Genomic DNA, 14782 nt, shown 5'->3' on the forward strand with positions numbered 1-14782 from the left:
AAAAAAAAAACAACTCCTCGACACTTTAATCAGAGAACGTCTGGCACTTGACATTATTGTGGAGAACGCTGCTTCTGCCACTTCTTACCATGAATCAATAGGTAAACAAATGTGTTTCTCTTCCCCCTGCAACTTCCTGAAGTATTTAATCATCAGGAAACATTTTGGAGTCTTACCATGCGATTATTTCCAAGCCTCGGCGTTTGTAGCGTTACACCAATTTTCTCCTGGACCACGCGGCTAACAGACCTTCCCTCTTTTATTCCCTCCTGTTGTTAAAATTTAATTTCTGCCTCCACATTCTGTTTTCCAGTGGAATCAGTTTGGAACCAGGAGACAGCGGCGCTGTGTTCAAAGAAAATAAGCAAACACTGTCTCTGCAAATATCATCAAATGCTTTTAAAGTCTGACACTTCGAGCTGAGGGCTCAGTGCAGGGACCTAAAGCACAGGTTGGCCTAGAACGGACCTCTGAAAAACAAAATAAACCCAGCACTCTGGCTTGATCTAAAACGCCCAGGACCAGTTGTGGACGAAGGAGAGAGAATTCTGATCATATATATATATATGCTCTAAGAAATACACTACACTGTGGGTATATATGGGCTACACCCTGGGGCTCCTGGAGACGCTTTTACCTCTTTTATTTTCTGATTCAAGTTATAGTTGTCCCTCAATCTCTAAATATAACTGATTTACATTCTTTGATGGAAAAACCAAAGCACTGGTTGGTTCCTTGCACAGCTGTCTATCATCCCTGGTATAAAGAGACAGTTTCTGTGCCTGTAAATGGTAATAAGTCTCTGCGGTAACTAACCCACCTCTTTCATTTAAGAACGACCTGAGGATGGCTTCACGTAACCATGGCAACAGTTGAGCAGCGAGAGTAAATCAGCAAATTTGGAAGGGACCACGCTTACGCAAGTGTTTTTTGTGTGTGTGTGTTTATTCTTAATTAGATAGTGTATGCCGATTTGACATGAATGCTAAGCTGTCAGGACACTTGACAACAACCACTGGTCCAACTTGACTTGTGTAAACCAGAGGTAGAAGAAGCTCCAAAGAGCGTGCGGTAACAGTTGTAACTTTGTTACTTCAACTTTCATGCTCATACGTAGGCTAATCAACGTTGAACAGCCTCACTGTCTCCCTCTAGTGTTGTTACCAATGTCAACATACTTCTAGTGCCTCAAATGAGTTCATGTGTGTGCTTTTTGGTGTACAAGTAGTATGGAGCTTTTTGTTGATAATAATAATAACATAATACATAATAAATATAATACAATTAACTGCATTTTTGCATCTCTTTGTGTTTATGTTGTGTGTGTATATGCATAAATGTTTACATGGGGGGTGTGTGTGTGTGGCTTTGGGGGAGTTGGGGGTAGTTGTTGTGTTGTTCCTCCTTGGGGAGGCACACAATCTTATACTTTGAAAACTCCTGTAGTCGACAGAAAAGCTCAATGAGAAGTGCCAGAAAGATGCTGCTTCATTAAGTTACACGCTGCTGCAGGCACATCACACGAGGGCACATCTGTGACTGAAACTCATTACTTCTTCCTTTGTTTTCTCTTATAGAGTACGCGGCACTTATATAATCTCAACTCATGTAGTGATTTAAGAACATACACTCGCCCATTGACAACGTTTTATTTCCTGTTCTCCCAGCTCGACAACAACTGCAAAACAACAGCAGGATCAGGTCCTTCTGTCTGTAGTACAAAGGAATCCGATTACTGACAATCCTTAGATGGCAGTGTTCCACCATGGCAGAACAAGAAGAACCTACAGGGGGAAAGGAATAGAGAAAGAAAAAAAAACAAAAAAAAAAAACCACTCTGCAAAAGACAAACAGTAAAATACAAATCTTAATAAGTACGACGCTGACAGCCGTGGTCTATAGGATTAGGTGGAGGTGACTTCACTGTGTCAGGAACAGAAGGCGTTGGGTTTAATACACACACACACACACAACATTACACGTGCACATGTGTAACACAACATGCATGTTCAGTTTTTACACCGTGTACTACTTCTAAACGTATCCGTCTCTCCCAGTGTCACCAGTACAACCGACAGTCAAAGACAGAGGACCAGTACACGAAGAAGAGAATGTTTTCCTATTTGGATCATTGGTCTGTTTATCAGACACTGTACAGTGTAGTACTACCAATGGTAGGTAGTACTACACTAGTACTAGGAGCTGCAAAATGTCCCTACAGGGGACAAAGTGTCTCCGCAGTATTTTTTTTGGCAGAAATGCTGTACCAGAAAGACATGTACATCCTGCCTCAAGAGATGTACTGAAACAAAGTAATACTCCTTCAGTATGTATTGTACACGGAGTATCTGTTCTTTAATGGAATTTATATTTTTATATACCTCAATGTCGAAACATAATTTTAAAAAATGTGAATTTCCATTTTACTCCATTTTCATGATTTGAGTCCTTGATAAAATATCTAATAAAATTACAATTATATCATATTATTGTTATTATTACAATAACATAATTATAAAATAATTATTAGCATCATGTATCCTAATTTCAATCCCAAATACTAGTTACATACTCAACCTCTTATAGGCTGTCACTCAGGGACTTATTGACTAACCAGACTCTACTGGGAATCACAGTCGTCAGTGACACCGAGGGTACACGTCCCCTATTTTGAGATCCATGAATAAAATATCATGTAAAAGGAAAAATGCTGCTTCCAAAACCAAACCACAGTAAATTAAACATTAAAAATATAAAATGAAAATTGATTATAAATATATATGTTTTTTTTTCTTCAACAAACCTTGACTTTCTCTGATGGAATAATTTTCTATTCCAGGAGGTTAATTCCCCAGTTGGGAATTATCTCAGGATAAAATTAAATTGGTTAACTGTTTTTGTTGTTTTTTTTCTTCTCTTTATCTTTTTCTCTCAAACACGACTGGGCCATTGGGAGAATGGAGCAGATAAAGCCTGCGTTGACAAGTCCTTTCCAACTGGGACTGGGCTGTTAATGTGCTTTTACCCTCATATCTGCCACACTGGAATCCAAATATAAAAGTGCTAACCTGCTGCTGCCAGAACAATTCTCCCAGGACAGTTTGCAGCACAACAAAAAGAAGAGACTGTCATTTCCCTTAGACAATAGGCTCATTTTCTACAATTTCTCTTAGCACAGCCGGAAAAAAAAAAAAAAAAACATGCTGCACTAACATACTGTTTTTTATTTCACAAGGACAGAAACAGCAGCCGAGTGGGTTTGACCTTGGAAATCTTAGGTCATACTGGAGTCAAACATTTGAATAAATTAGTATTGTCTCTTGACTGTGATGGACATGGATCCAGGACAACCAGAAAGACTTACAGTCCGTCACTGCATCAAAAAAAAATCACTACATTGTGTGCCTAATGTTTAGCATTATTGTTAAGAGATATTCACTAGGGGGCAGTGCTGAGTCCAGAAAAGACTTACAGTCTGCCACTGCACCAAAAAAATCACTACATTGTGTGCCTAATGTTTAGCATTATTGTTAAGAGATATTCACTAGGGGGCAGTGCTGAGTCCAGCCTCATTCAGTTCTGACATCAGTTTCTCAGTCCATAACATGTTGAAGGTGGAGGACGTGGTGATAATGTTCCTGCTCAAAAAAGAGGTCCAACAAGGGGGAAGAGGGACTGTGCAACACCGCCCCTTAGGATTCTAGTGGTACTGCGGTGTGCCATGGGTTGGTCTGTAACTATCTCTGAAAACCAAATCACACATGTAACAAACGTAGGACGGATAAAAGGTTATGAATTCGTACTTAGCTGAGAGTGTAGGCTAATCTTTAATTTTTAGTTGTAACAGCAGTTGTGTTAAATTACCAAAACCTGGTCCAACCTGAAGGCACAGAAACACAGCACGGGTTTCAACGACAAAGACCGTTTTCAATGACACCATTAAACAGCGTTAGTTGTGTACATTGGAGATGATTTCCAGCAGGGAATAAAGACAAATGTATTTCAGCAGATTTCCTTCTGTGGATAAAGGTGGACCATAAATCAGCCCCCGCCCCACCAATCCCCCCAGCCTCCCCTCCAACTGCTCTGTAATGGGGGGCTCCTCACAAGGCCCAATTAAAGAACCTTCATGGCAGAGATTAAGAGTTTGATACGTAAAATATTTATCAAGGTGCAAAGCAAGTGTGTGAAGATGAATTACGAGCCTAATCTCTTTATTTTCTCTGCCGGGGGGGTTAAAAATGAAGGTTTAGAAGAAAAATAAATTCTTTTTTTTTATTATGTGAGGCTTTTCAGAAAGTAGTGAATAATCTATTTATCACGTTCACAAAGGAGTCAAGTTCTAAGACAAACCAACAAATATTTATTTCTGTAAATAGTTTGCTCTCGTGTGTTTCCATCAGATAATTCCTTCTTTGTGGAATTCTGAATTATGTCTTTTTGCCAGAAATTCCCCAGATTAGTCAGAACATAATCAGGCTTTGACTAATTAAATGTGTTACTTCAGGTGAACCTGATTATTGTGGCTGATTTTTACATTACTTCTACGGCTTTTGACTAAAAAACACTAAATACAAATACCGAACGATGAGTCTACGGCTTTTGACTAAAAGGCACTAAATACAAATACCGAACGATGAGTCAAAAAGTTGAATAAGTCTTGGTTTCCGGTTCTAAAACCAGTTCAGACTGGTCTCCGTCTCCAACAAATGTTAAAAGACCCCTTTGTCTCCATGAATCCATTGTGGTTAAACGGAGACATATCCATTAGCGCCATCTATCATCACGACGAAAGAGAACAGTATTATCATGATGTCATCAGGTATTATTGACGTCCGTTATAAAATATCCCACACGCGACCCCTTTCAATCTCCAGACGCTCAGAGAACAGAGTGCTGGAGCACAGCAACACTTTATGAGTTTTTCAGGTGATTCACATCATTATCTGTGAAAAATGCACCACTGAGTGCAGCAAGGTCAGCAGCATGACCACGTTAGATCATCAGCACCATACCAGTCCACCTGCTGTTCCCCAGACCTGACCTTGTCAAAGTCAAGTGTTGAGCTGCTAATGCCCCCCCTCAACTCAGCGTGTGCAAGGCAGGAAGCTCTCACCGATGGTTTACGGCCAGAAGTGTCCACTGGCGTTCCTCGTGAAGCTAACTCTCCAAATTGCCTCCACGGGATTCCCCGACCTGACCCACACTCGGCTGTGGCTTCATCTGTCTTTGGTCTGTTTCTCATTCTGGTTTTTTTGGGACAGTTGGCCCACATCCAGGAGAATCAAAACATTTTCAGGACCACACTCCAGGCTCCAGGCTTGTTGCTCTCCAAATTAACCTTTAAATCAAAAATGTGTCCTCCAGTCCTCCCCCTGCGTCTCCTCCATCCTGTCCTCTGGCTAAAATAGTCAATCTTTAATTTCGAATTAAGCACCGTCAATTCAGGCACGGGCAGTAAAAAAGCACAACCTTGAGCGCTCTTACATTTGGATGTGGAACACTGACACTCTCAGACTGCAGGCCCAAAGTGGCCTAGATCCAACTTCCTTGTTGTCATTTATTGATCCAACTTTCTTGTTGTCATTTATTCAGTCTGAATAAAAAAGACTAAATAACTACCTTTTCCCAGGTCATGTTCACATGTTCTACTAAATTTAAAAAAATTTCAATTTCAGCCTCCGTCTGTACACACACCTGACAGCTTCAGGTCAGTCATAGACTTGACTGGATTTTGATGGTGGGATTTTAAGATCCAGGTGCTTTGGTGAAACAAAAACTCTTTCTCAATGTGTGTAAATTACAATGTGTTCTGACTATTATTGTAGAAGAGCAACAACAAGTGGATGGAAGGTGGTAACTTTGGATAAACAGTGTCCTTCATTCTGCATCATTCCAAATTAAACATTTTAATTTGATAAATTTCACAAACTAAAATAACAAGATTAGTTTTCTTGTTCTCCTTTCAATGGTGCGATGCCATCGTTGTTCTATGTCCTATAAAATATAAAATACCATCAGTGACTGCAGTAAAATGTATAAATAATCACAGTTTTGCTCCTTCTGGAATTCCCTTTTTCATATTTCTTGTATTATGTTTTTAGGATGTGACTTCACAGCGAACGATTTTTTGTTTCCCCCCCCCCCCAATCCTCCCTGTGCTGACAGCCATTCTTTGACATTTACAAAGATCCTGATCATCCTGGGGGCAGAGTGGCTGATGTCGGCGTATGTTCAACCACTTCAAACCTCCCTGACGTGACTTACAGTCGCACAGGCCCAGACTCTAGAAATCCAATAAAAGTCAGTTTGGCGTTTAGATTTCTCAGGTAAAGGTCACATTGTTTTGTCCTGGTACTGTAGCTACAGCGTTGGAGGACAGCCGTGCGATGGGCGACCGTGTCTGTTATGCAACACGCTGCAACTCCACCATTTGTTACGCCCCGTGGTGCCAGGGGTAAAAGTTTCCTGCAGAGTAAAATGTTACCTTTGTTGATTTACTACAGTTTACAACAGAGCTTTGTGTGTGTATGTGTGTGTGTGTGTGTGTAGGTGTGAAAGCCTTAAAACTGTTAAGCGTAAAGCCTGGTGTTTTTAATGAAGAAAAATCATATCATTTCACACCAAGTCTCTCCTGATGCGCAAGGAAGCAGAAAAGTCAATCTGACATTAAATCACTGACAATGTGACATTTAGAGGCAGAGCTCCATGGCTTTGAACAACCACAGCCCGTGGAGGAATGCATGGCTGATTAGTGATGCCCAGCACCACTCACTCAAAGTCATATTTCCAGAGGAATCTGAGAACTGATGGCTGAGATGTGTGATTTTCTCCGACTCTGGGATTCATCTAAGTGGCTGGTTCCAAACAGAGAGGAACGACTCGGAGCTCAGCACAGCGTGGAGGAGGGTGGGGGCTGCTGCCTGGGGTGGATGACAGAGGCCGCCTCCACCCTCTCTGCACAGCAGGGGCAGCAGAGGCTGGCACTTTAATGTGTTACTTTGATACTGGTTATTAAGAGTGAGTCAGATGGGTGTGTAATTTTCTAGAGTGATGAAGTTGAGATTCAGGAGTTTATTTGTCAGATGCTCAGTTCTACATGTATCACCAAGGGCTCCCCCCTGTGTGTATTCAACAGTAACGCAGGTGAATTACGACGATAAATGAAAAGAAAAATCCTATAGACATAAGTCAGTGACAGAACTACACAGTCTGACAATTATATTTGACTGTTTAAAGTCAAAACAAATGTGAAATCAGCATCTTTTAATGCACACTCTGTATCCAATAACTCCACCATTCATCCACTTATGGTTCCACCAAAACAAAGTTCATACACACCATGGGAAGGTTCACGTTTCACCAAAGCACCTTGAACTTAAAATCCCGCCATCAACTCCAAGCATGTGTTTTTTTAAGGGCTTCAATCTCAGGTCAGCGGCCCGGTTTGTGTCAGACGACTAAGACTGACGGTCGGACTGACACAACAGTCAGATGGATGGAGAAAAAAAGAAGTCCGATTCGATAAAGTTTCATGAACTTCTTTCCAATCCTACACTCTATCCTTAAAATTTCTACTAACTTAGAAAAACAAATCATCAGAAGAAGTTGAAGGCACCGTTCTTTGAAAATGTTTAACACAGAAACACCTTTGCAGGTACAGGAGTCTGCATATTTACTCACGTGGAGATAAGACGTGACAGCCCGTCGAAGCTCAGTCGAGCTGGTAGACCGTCTTTGCTGCCACCCTCTGTTATCTCAGTGACATTTGGCTGGAAATGCAACATGAAAAATTACCAGTACTCGCGTTTGTGAAAGATTTAGTCGGTGAAAAAAAAAAGAAAAAAAGAAGATGCTTCCTGACAGTCTGATGATTTGATGCCTGTAAACAAGCACCATATGGTGTTTTCTTCACAGCTAAAAATACCTCGTACCCTTCAGCAAATGGTTGCATGTTAAGATAAAAGCGGTGAAACTGCTTGGATAAAGACACAGTCTGTCGAAGCCATGGCCAGAAACAATAATAACGCGCTTTAGTAAATGTGACAAAACATATGATTACGCCTCGTTCAGTTTAAACGTGTGTATTCTCTCCGACGCCGCTCTAAACGCTGCTGTTTCATGTGCTTTCAAAAGATTCCATATTCAAAGAGTCTCGAGGTCGGCTGTGAGACCGGGGTCGCATTTCCTTTCAAAGTGGATGAGATTCTGTTTATAAAACACATACAGACCAAAGCTGATGAAGAGATGGAGCTTTATCTATTTACTGTAACATATATCAATAAATTGGTGGCGCTTTGGCCACCATCATCCTGGGTAAGATCGAATCCCGGTTAGGGCGGTTGGTACCTTCCAGTGGACTCACCACCCAAAGGAAGGTTCAGGGGGCGGGGAGGTTGGTATGGTGCAGTGTGATTTGGGTGACGACTGTTGCCCCCGCGACCTGGTAACGGATCAGCAGATGAAAATGGATGAATGGATCAATAAATTGGTCTCTTGTCTGTCACTAGAAGACTCAATGTTTGTTGCCACCTACTCCCCCATATCCTAGGTTGGGTTGGATCAGGGAGGGCTGCTGGTGTAGAGAAACTATTTTGACTATTTATAAACATACCTGGTTAATTTTAAAGCTGTTAGTTCAACAAGAACGGTGGGGAGGTTATCAGAAAGGACAGCGTCAGAAAACACAGGCCGAAGCGCGGACACTTTGTGACAGGAGAACAATGTAAAGGAACTAGTTATTACTAGACACAGGCCGAAGCACGGACACACTGTGACAGGAGACAATGTAAAGGAACTAGTTATTACTAGCTACTAGTTACAAGTAATAGTGTACTGCAGTAGGACAGAATCCACCACTAGGGTCGGTTTTCTGTAAGACAACATTCTGACAGTACTAGTTTTTAAGTGTATGGTGGAAAACAAAAACCCAGAAGATGCTACTGTAATATGTGGCCTGGTACTGATCCCAGACCCAGTCGTTGGCAACCTCCGTACAAGGAACTATAAAAGCAACACATGTAGCAACCTTTATATATGATCAAATGATAAAAAGAAAAAGTCATAAATCAACACTGATCGTGGACGTCAGATGTAGAATCTGCCCTGAATAAGAACAAATATAATTGTGGAGGAAATTATTTCTGACAACATGGTACGTGATGTTGTCATGATGAGTGCATTAAATGTTGTTACGGTGCCTCACGAAATGAGGATTCTGATTTTAGTCTCTCTCTTTATCGTCTCTAAACTAAAGAAGCAGAACATCAGTCAAAGATTTCATGGCTGCTGGTGACAAAGTCCCACTGAGCTGCACATACTTCAAACAGCAGAGGAGGAGGAGGAGGAAGAAGAGGAAGAGGAGGAGGAGGTATGCAAGGACGTCCAGGAGGCTTATCATCAAATGGAAGTGAACCTAATGTAAACACTTTAGCAATTCAGCTCGAGGCGATGCCACTAAGGTGGTAAAAGGTGAGACTTGAAAGAAGAGGTGAACTCACTGGTAGAGAGGAGAAGCTTCTGCTGCTGACCTCGTTTGTTTGCTTTAGTATCTCTGCAGCCAATGGAAACTGACCAGGATGTTCAACTCCGAGAATATGATATTAGAGTTTTTCATTCCTAGTTTACAGTTACGGTAAAGATTTACAGAAATGATTTGTCTGGTCAGGAGCTGGAGCCAATAACCTGACAGCTCTGCAGTGCATTACTGCGTCACATATAGAGAAAAACAACCACAGAAGGACCAGCTGTTACAACCAGAAATTGAACTGATGACCTTCTTGCTGCAAAGGCAGGAGCACTCACCACTAGGGATGTAATAATGCATTATGAATTGGTTAAAAATCAATACAAATACGTGATGATTCGCATCAGTTTAAAATAAAAAATCTATCTCGCACGAAGCCGGAAGTAAAACCACAAATGGTCTGCAAAGGCAGGACAGGACTGGACCTCACAACAACGGTGGAGTGAGAGGGTCAGGGAGGTTTAATGAAACGAACCAAAGGACGTTCATGTTTTTAACCATTTGGCAAACAACCAATGAACTGCACCAATTCCAATATGTTTCACAGCACGTACAACGACAGAAGCCCAAATACTCAACACTGACAACACCTACACTGCGGTCAACGGAGATGAGGAGACAACATCTACAGTTGTAACTGGGTACAGTTTGAAACCAACCCCTATTGTCTGACATCTGGAGAAAAACTCTCAGCTGCATCGCCTGGTCCGACTACAACAAAATTATTTTTTTGTTTCCAAACACACTGCTGGTGTTGAAGGTTTGTTGATGGTTTCTCGCCATCGTCTTCAGACCTATTGTCACAACATTGCTTCAAGCAGAGAAAATTGTTCACTTTGACAGAGGGCTTTTGACGCCCGGATTCTCCAGGCAGGAGGATGAGGCGTGGCACGGTTTGTTTGGCCTTTTGGTGGAGCTGCGGTCGAGAGTGATGGACTCTGCTTCCATCTCCATCTAGAGAGGACACCAGCACGGTGTTAATGCAACACTTGCAGGCTCCTTTCAGTTGCGTATGAGCCGGAGATGACAAATGGGAAAGGACACACATTAGCCCCCTGCGTAGCTCACACAGTTTCTGGGCCAGTAATGGATTCACCTCTGTGTCATCATCACCTTCTATTAGGCCCAGGACAGAATCAATAGTTTTCTAAATGCAGCTGAATCATTCATCATAAAAGGCTTTGTAGCGTCCACCTCATCTACCAGCTGCTACCTCTCTGACCTGCCTCACTTGGTTTGCCTCCTTGTGAAGAATTGAATCTCCATTTGTGCAAACTCTGAAGGAAGAATGCTTAATCAAGCCGTTTATGGAGGGACCCGTCCGTCTCTGAGACCCGGGCCGTCTTAATGGAACTTAACACCAAACAGTTTCAGACATCATAAAGTGGGTGACATTCACTGACACGGGATAATCTCCGTGGAAGCCAGTGACATTTGACAAGAAATGAAAACAGAGAACCTTTGACGAAAGCTGTCAAAATATGACTTATTACAGCCGCAAAACCACATGAATATAAACCTGGAGCTCAAACGGAGGAGGGGGGGAAAAAAAAAAAAAAAAAAGAGATTGAGGTCGTTTTCTTACCGTTTCATATAAGTCGTAGTGTGACGTAGCTCTGCCTTTCACCTTGTGTCCATCCTACAGCAACCAGGCGTGGAATCGAACCTCAAACCAGGCAGGTTTTCTACAGCAAGTGACGCTCCATGCCCCCTCTGCAAAACAATAAAAAAATCTATTATTTCTGGCCAATGTAGCAGCCAATTATGGCTAATGACAAACAAAACAGGTTTAATCTCAGGCTCCTCCATTCCATCATTTCTGGCCTGTGAGTGGCGCTAGCGCACCTTAGGTTCCACTAAGAAGATAAACAGGATGTAAGAACTGCTAAGAATGTTTAGGGAGCGTTGATGGAAGACAAGATAACATTTGATCACAGGTATTTGATCAGTATGTGATAAAAACTAAAAACTAAAAATAACTGATTTTTAACAGTAATTAAATGAAAAAAATAAAATTACACAACTTAAAAAAAAAAAAATCTCCGACTAATGTTGTAAAATTTAATACTGAAATTTAAATGCTATGAACAGCTGGTGTAAATAGAAATTAATGTCAACATAAACATTTCAAATTTCCGTTCCCCTACTCAAGAGGTCAGTCTCGTTCTAAGCACCAGAGGGTGCACTTCGTGTGCTCGCTCTGTAAACCCCTGCCTTGGGCAGCACCAGCCGGGCCAGACCCTCATTCTGCCAGCATTCTTGTGGGAGGCCGGGCACTGGCTGCTCAGACGTGATTAATTGCCGCAATAAAGCTCATTATGGAGATTAAGTAGGAGTTACAGCCGCGTTATTGATCACTGTCCTTTAAATAACCTCAAAGTTGCTTGTTTGTGCATGTTGGTATGATGCTGGTCAGTGGAGAGGGCAGAGTGGAAGGCAGTGGCTGAACGCCGCTCATTAACTATGACATAAAATCAGTGCTGGATGATGTGAACAATGTCATCGGGCCGCAGTGACACGTAGCCTGAACTCTACATGTTTACTTAAACATTCTATCGTGTTTCATTGAGTAGAAAATGTTCACACTGCAGGTAAAAACGGTCCAGACCTTTTTTTTTTTACCCGTATCTGATTTTTACGAGCAGAAATCAAACGTATTCAAATCAGACTCGGGTGACGTTCATATGTTCTCCAAAATCCAATACATATCTGAAGTCTTTTTAAATGACCTGAGTCTGATCGTTTCATTGGACGTCGTCAACCAAGACAGACATCAATTTACTTAAACATTCCGTCGTTTGAACATAAATGTTTCATTGAGTAGAAAATGTTCACACTGCAGGTAAAAGCGGTCCAGACCTTATTTTTTTTTTTTACATATGTGTGACCAATATCTGATTTTTACGATCCGACTCCGGTGACGTTCATATGTTCTCCAAAATCCAATACATATCTGAAGTCTTTTTAAATGACCTGAGTCTGATCGTTTCATTGGACGTCGTCAACCAAGACAGACGTCAATTCTGTTTCCAGTGGAGGTGAAAGGAAGCACGATCGAATATAAACAACGGTCAAACAAACACGGAAAAAAAAATCTGTCGATGGAGGAGGTCAGTAGAAAGACTGTGATTGTTAGAGAGTCGCTCACACACCAGACCTTAGGAGGTCTACATCCAGGAGTGAGAAGGATCTCCGAGCCTTGACAAAGTGAACAAATCGACCGACCCAGCGCACGGCAACTTCAAAGCTGACACTGATCTACTGAGATTAGTATGTGCACCTCGTCTTCTGAGTCTGACGGACGTTTCATCACAGATATAATGCAAGCGAATCAAGCTAATAAAAAAAATTTACTTATTGAATTTAGAGCAGAGACTTCAAATGGAGGTTTTTATGTCAGAAACCATTTAGTGCGAATAAAAAAAAAAAAAAATCTTCTTCAACCTCTGTCACATAATTTTGGCCAAATCTCCCAAATTGATGAAAAAAAACAAACTAAAAAGTTCTTGGGTTGTCTGGTACCAGTTTCATTGTAATATAAGAGAATAAAATGTTTTTTTTTTTAGGCCCTGGTTCTGGCAGCTGTCATGGCTGTTTGCCCAGGAAACCTGCCCTCTGACCTGGCTGCACTGGTCCAGCCGCCCTCCAGTCCAGTGAACTGAGGCGCACATTTCTCAAGTTATCTTATTTTTTCCCACAGTTTAATGTTGTTGAGATCTTCAGTATTTTCCAGTTCTCCACATCGGCTTTAAAGACCAGCCATAAACGTATATCATTGTCTAAAAAAAAATAGTTTATGTTTTATGTGGATACACGCTACTCGGGTAAAGAAAAGAAAAAAAAAGCATTCTATTTTTCTTATCTCATGACATTTTATTTATGGTATTAAAATTGTAACCCATTGGTTTAAATATTCCTTTCTCATCCCTTGTTACTTAAATCCTGGGTGTAAATCCTTTCATCCCTTCAGCTGCTGGGATTTCCTTCCACTTTGATGATAACGCCATGAATCTCCCGGTGCAACACATGAAAGCATCTGCATCTAGTGTACATGGATCCCAAGATAACTACAAGTATGAGAGAGCCATGATGCAGACAAGGAAGCACTTTTATCCCTGCAACGTTTTTTCCTTTAACAACTGCTAAATTTTTAAATGCATTGTAAAAGTTTGTGAGCAGGATATAAAAATATTAAACTCTGCCGTAATTACATTGAAGGGGATACTTAAGCTGGTGGCGCTCACCAAGGTCAGCGCTCGTGTTTTACTGAGGCTGGAAAAGTCATCAGCTAAATGGCTGTGGTTAAGTAATGTGTGGCATTAAAATCCAAGACCCACAACTAGGTTTCTGAATGGAGACACACCTGGCAGCCTGTCGTTAAACCTAAGTCAGCATTTATCTGCCAAGGACAACAGTGGACAGATTAAGATCACATCTGATAGGAACCAATGAACCCATTAGAAAGATGAGATAAACTGAGACAAGGACAGCGATTCCTTCTTTTTTTTTTTCTTCTCTTGTGCAGTGAAAATAATATTCTGAGGCATTTCACTTTACACTATTATATTATATTACTTCTCCAACCACCGGCCCGTGGACCGGTGCCAGGCCGTAGGTCGTGTAGAACTGGACAGCAGAGAGAAAAAATAAATAAATGAATAATGTAAAGAAAATACAGAGACACTGAAATATTGCCATATTTTTGTTTTCACGTTATTAAAATAATAATGTACGGCACTGTTAATTAACAATTAATAGTCAATCTTTCATAGCATTTAATTACAAACTCAGAACATACAACAACAACGAGAAGAAGGAAACAAAAACGAGACACTCTACAACAGATGGCGCTAGCATATTTACAAACGTAAATGTTCTATATCACCAAGCTAACAGCGGACAACAAGCTCAACGTCTCTCTCACAAACTCCGCTGCATTTTTCAAAGTGCTGAAAGAGAGAGAAGTTCTTCTGCTTCCTAAGCACTTGGTCCAGTCGCCATGAGGAAGAGCAGCTTCCAAGCCGACCGCTGGTCATTGACTCCCTGTGGAGCCTGGCTTTGGTGGAAGTGATTTTTTTCCCCCCTAATCAGCATCCAGCTCCTGCAGTTAAAGAAAGGTTATCCAGGAGTGGCCGTTAAAGCCCACTGAAGCTGAGAGAGACAGAACTCTCCTCCGTGATAAACAGCTGATCCTGAATGAAGCGCTCATACACCGTTAGTGGATCTGGTTTTCATCAATGAACTGTCAATAAATCT

At 41.4% G+C, this 14782-nt stretch overlaps 1 long non-coding RNA gene across 3 annotated transcripts in view; it reads right to left on the bottom strand.

Moving 5' to 3' along the window:
• Positions 1-14782, bottom strand: part of LOC103387879 (uncharacterized) — an 83816-nt gene that overhangs the window by 42944 nt on the left and 26090 nt on the right. For all 3 annotated transcript variants that reach the window (XR_001760958.2, XR_522470.3, XR_522469.3), the window contains exon 4: positions 11112-11237. This is a non-coding gene — a long non-coding RNA (uncharacterized LOC103387879). The remainder of the gene's footprint in view (positions 1-11111; positions 11238-14782) is intronic.

This window comes from Cynoglossus semilaevis, chromosome 13 (assembly GCF_000523025.1).
Source record: "Cynoglossus semilaevis isolate Cse_v1.0 chromosome 13, Cse_v1.0, whole genome shotgun sequence".
Classification (NCBI taxonomy): domain Eukaryota; kingdom Metazoa; phylum Chordata; class Actinopteri; order Pleuronectiformes; family Cynoglossidae; genus Cynoglossus; species Cynoglossus semilaevis.